This window comes from Urocitellus parryii, chromosome 4 (genome assembly GCF_045843805.1).
Source record: "Urocitellus parryii isolate mUroPar1 chromosome 4, mUroPar1.hap1, whole genome shotgun sequence".
NCBI classification, from domain to species: Eukaryota; Metazoa; Chordata; class Mammalia; order Rodentia; family Sciuridae; genus Urocitellus; species Urocitellus parryii.
In genome coordinates, this window is record NC_135534.1 from 115,346,741 (window position 1) to 115,351,899 (window position 5,159).

Sequence of the window (5,159 nt, forward strand, 5' to 3'; positions counted from 1 at the left end):
ACTAAAAAATAAATATTAAAATTCTCTCTCTCTCTCTCTCTCTAAAAAAAAAGAAAAGAAAGAAAGAAAGAAATTAGATCCCCTTACCCTGCACAAAACTCAAATCTAGGTGGATCAAGGACTTAGTCATTAGAACAGAGACCCTGTGCCTAATAGATGAAAAAGTGGGCCCAAATCTACATTATGCCAGTTTAGGAATTGACTTCCTTAACTAAGACTCTTAAAGTGCAAGAAGTAAAAATGGAATCAAACAAAAAAGCTTTTTCACAGCAAAGGAAACAAGAAGCAATCAAGCACGTGAAGGGGAAGCCTACAGAACAGGAGAAAATCTTTGCATCTGCACCCCAGATAGAGCATGAATCTCCAGGACATATAAAGAACTCAAAAAACTTTATACTAAAAAATCCAAATAACCCAATCAATAAATGGGCTAAGGAACAGAACAGACACTTCACAAAAGAAGAAATATGGTAGGTCAACAAATATATTTTTAAAATGTTCAACATCTCTAGCAATTAGAGAAATGCAAATTAAAACTACACTGAAATTTCATCTCACTCTAATCAGAATGGCAATTATCAAAAATACCAACAATAAATGTTGGTGAGGATATGGGGGAAAAGGTACATTTATACATTGCTGATGGGACTGCAAAATCGGTGCAACCACTATGGAAAGCAGTATGGAGATTCCTCAGAAAACTTGATTTAGAACCCACCATTTGGCCCAGTTATCCCACTCCTTGGTATATATCCAAAGTACTTAAAAGCAGCATACTACGATGATGCAGCCATATTAATATTTATAGCAGCTCAATTCACAATAGCTAAACTATGGAATCAACCTAAATGCCCTTCAAAAGCTGAATGGACAAATAAAATGTGGTATATATACACAATGGAATATTACTCAGCCTTAAAGAAGAATAAAATTATGGCATTTGCCACTAAATGGATGGAACTAGAGAATATCATGGCAAGTGAAATAAGCCAATCCCAAAGGCTGAATGTTTTCTCTGAAGTGGATGCTAACTCACAATGGGGGTGGGGGGGTGAAGTTAACAAGAATAGAAGTACTCTGGAGTAGACAAAGAGGAATAAAGGGAAAAGAGGGGAAATGAGAATAGAATAGATCATAGAATGAATTCATAGAATGAATCAAGCATTACTAGCCTGTGTGTGTATATGGTTACATTACTTGATGTAGTTCTGTATCAAGTACAATCCAAAGAATGAGAAGTCATTCTCTGTATGTATACACTATGTCAAAATATGCTTTACTATCCTGTATAACTAATAGGAACAAATTTAAAAAAAAACAGTAAACTGTTTAAGCTATGTATACAGGGACCTCAGAGATTATAACAGGACATTTTGGGTTGCAGGTAAAAACATTCCTGATTGAGTGGTCTAAATCAGAAGAACCTTTATTATTTTGCTTAACGGAAAGTCTGAAAATCAGAGATCCAGAGTTGGTCACTGTCATAGCGATGGCCTCAATGACCCCAAGCTGTTCCTCTCCCCTTCTCTGCCACCATCAGTTTAGTGGTGTTTCCCCTTGGAGCTGTGATAGATCTAAACAAAGGACACCAGCACACCACCCAAACCATGAAGAGTCTCCTGTATTTGTGATAGAAAGGTTGGAGAGTTCCTTTTTGCCTCTTTCCTAAAGTTATGATGTCATTTTCTCCTTAAATAAAAAGTACGTGGAGTAAAAGGAAAATTAGACAACTTATAGTATTAAAGATAGCTTTATAGTAAAAATTTAAAAAATATGGAGCATCAAAGAGGTTAGGCACAGAAACAGGACTTCAGCCTGCCTTGAGTTATTCTGCTCTTATTGAACTAATCAATACCTCAAAACACTGTTGGCTGCTTTTCACACTGCTGGCCTGAGGCCTGGGACTGTTACATCACACCAAATACCATGTTGGGGCACCTCATCCTTCTGGCCTGTCACAAGCAATAGGCCTGGCAAAAAGGGGTCCCTGGCCTCTCAGCCCAAGCCCAATCAACAGCCTTAGTTTTTGCAATGAAAACACCTTCCCCCTGGGAAACTATTTATTCTTTGACAAGCTCTTGGTGCCTTTGAATCCAGAGCCATTGTACTTTCCATACTGACTTCACAAAGGACATCCACACCCATATTTTTAAAGTTGATATTTGGAAATTATTTTGTAAAGATTATCTCCCTCTTTAGTTCAATCAAAGCCAATTTCCCTATGTCAGATGGGTTTATGATGCATATACTACAATCAATCTTTCTTATTTACACTCCTTTTTAAAAAGAACTGAGCTTTCTTTTTTTTTTCCTTATGATAATCATGACTTTTTTCTTTTCAAAGTCCTTGAGTCAATCAGATTAAGCAAGCATTACTTGGATAAAAGTGAACTACAGTTGGCTTGTGATAATGGCTTTCAAATTTTGTAAAGCAATGGATTTTTTTTCCCTAGAAGTCTTGCACAAGCATCCTAGCACACTGACTCATGCATGTCTAAATGGAGGGTGTCTGCTTAGATGGGTGTAGAGGTGCTGTGAATTCCATTGTGCTGCCACCCATGAAGTTCTGGAAAACCACAGGCTGTGCTTGGTAAACACTACTCCACATGGACCTCAGGCACATAGCTGGACCCGGGAAGGCAAAAGAGCAGCCAGGAAGGACCATGGACTCTGAGATCAGACATCTGTATTTACTCTCAGTTTCAAAAGCATACGCAACAGTGTAGTCTTTGCATAGAACCTAGGCACATTCTCCTGCATAATTTATTTCTAGGTTACTTGCAAAACCTAAAATGATATAAGCAGTATGTAAATAGTTGTTATATTGTATTACTTAGGAAACCATGACAAGAAAAAAGTTATTCATGTTCACTACAGATTCTATTATTTTCTCAAATATTTTTGAAAGAGGTTGACTGAATCCATGAATGTGTGTTTTAGTCATGTTTTTTCACTGCTGTGATTAAAGGATCTGACCAGAAGGAAAAGTTTATTTGAGGGCTTACAGTTTCATAGGTCTGAGTCCATAGAAGGCGAGCTCCGTTCCTTGGGACTTGAGGTGAGGCAGAACATCATGGTGGAAGGGTGTGGTAGAGGGATGCAGCTCACATGATGATCAGAGAGCAGAGAGAGATTCCACTCTCCACATATAAACATATACACCAAAGCTATGCCCCCAGGTCCCACCTCCTCCAGCCACACTGTACCACTTCAGTTACCACTCAGTTAATCCCCATCAGGGGACTAATTGACTGATTATATTAAGGCTACAACCCAATCATTTCTCCTCCACTCCTTCTGGCATTGTTTCACATTTGAGGTTTTGGAGGACACCTCACATCCAAACCACAACAATGTGGAACCTACAGGTAGGGATGGCCAACTGTACTTGTGGAAATTTGTGTGCACATTTAAATTTGCACAAATTATCATTTCAGATGTCCTTTACATTTATCGATTCTTCAATTGAAAGTGAACAATAGCATTTCAAAGTTAAGCATTTCTGTGTTCTCTTTTTGGTCAGTTATCCAATGCCCTCATAAGCATTTCCAAAAGAGTCCTTTGAAATTTGATCAGATTTCCCTAAAGCAGAACATAACTGCAGAACCTAGAATTAGACTCCTTCTACTGTCTTATTTCAGGATAACAAACAATAGACTTGAAGAAATTTAAGGCTAAGAACATAAATTTAACGTCACTAGACAAAATATGCATATTACAGACATTACTATCAAGTATAAAAAGGATGTCAACCAATTTGTCAAACTGTCACCTCAAATGCCTGGTGGCAGATCCTAGGATGAAGAGAAAATTGAAAGAATGATTGACCTGGTTGAAACTATAGATGCACATTATCAGAAACTCATCCAAATTAGACCAAAACAGAAGGAGGTCCCACAAAATTCATGCACAGTGAAGCAGCTGAGGACTGGAATGTACTGAAGCTCTTGATTTAAATGTTGTCAGGAGTCTGCTTCTATCATGCACTTCTGCTCTTTTTTATTTATATGGTCCCCCTACACATATCTGCATGGCTCTTCCTCCCCCAGCCCCTCGCTCTTTTCCTCTTTATCTCTCTTCTCACTGGCTTTCTTTTTTCTTTTCTTTTCTTTCTTTGTCTTTCTTTCTTTCTTTTTTTTTTTTTTACAAAGAATCAACTTTATTAGACATTTCTCTTCTTGCCCTTGCCAGTGACTTTGGCTGATGTGAGGACTGGAGCTCTTTCCTGGTGCAGCGTAGAGGAGATCTTGTTGATGTAGTACAGACCAACCATGGAGAAGAGGAAGCAGGTGGTGACACAGACTCAGTGGATGAGGCAAAGAGAGCCAACAGGAGGCAGAGGAGAATCTCAGGGAAGATCTTTGCTTGGAATCCTTTGCCAAAGACCATATTCTCCAGATTATTGAAGGCTGTGAGAGAGAAGAAAAGGCCGGAGCCCAGCAGGCCCCCCTCGATGATGAGCCACTTGGTGGAGGCCAGCTGGTGGCTGTACATCTGCATCCCTGTGAAGAGCAGCAGGGACAGGAGAGAGAACAGAGCCAGCAAGCTGCCAGTACCCACCACCATCGTGCCCTGGCAATGCTCACTGGCTTTCTTAATTCTTCAAACCAAACTGTTAACAATATGATCCCTCCGAAAGGCACAAGTTATAGACCACACTCCAGAAAAAAAAAAAAACAAAACAACACAATCTCTCTCATTCTTCATTTAAACTGTGCAGGTGAAAGATAGTACTTGGACTGTTCAATTAAACACCAATTATTGGACCAAATAATGGCATCCAGAGAAGCATGGTCAAGGGGGCATGAAGTGGGATTTTATTCTTTTAATGGATTTTATTCTCTTTTAATGCTGAGTAGTATTCAATTATTAATACATCTATTGAAGGGTATCTAGGTTGGTTCCATAATTTAACTATTGTGCTGCTATAAATATTGATATGGCTGTGTCACTGTGGTATGCTGTTTTTAAGTCCTTTGGGTATAAACCAAGGAGTGGGATAGCTGGGTCAAATGGTGGTTCCATTCCAAGTTTTCTAAGGAATCTCCATACTGCTTTCCAGATTGGTTGCACTAATTTGCAGTCCCACCAGCAAAGGAAGATTATGCCTCTTTCCCCACATCTTTGCCAAACTTATTTTTGCTTGTATTCTTAATAAC

At 38.9% G+C, this 5,159-nt stretch overlaps 1 pseudogene; it reads right to left on the minus strand.

The window, feature by feature from the left end:
- Positions 1-4,162: 4,162 nt before the first annotated feature.
- Positions 4,163-4,566, minus strand: LOC113185325 (dolichyl-diphosphooligosaccharide--protein glycosyltransferase subunit KCP2 pseudogene; annotated as a pseudogene).
- Positions 4,567-5,159: the final 593 nt, after the last annotated feature.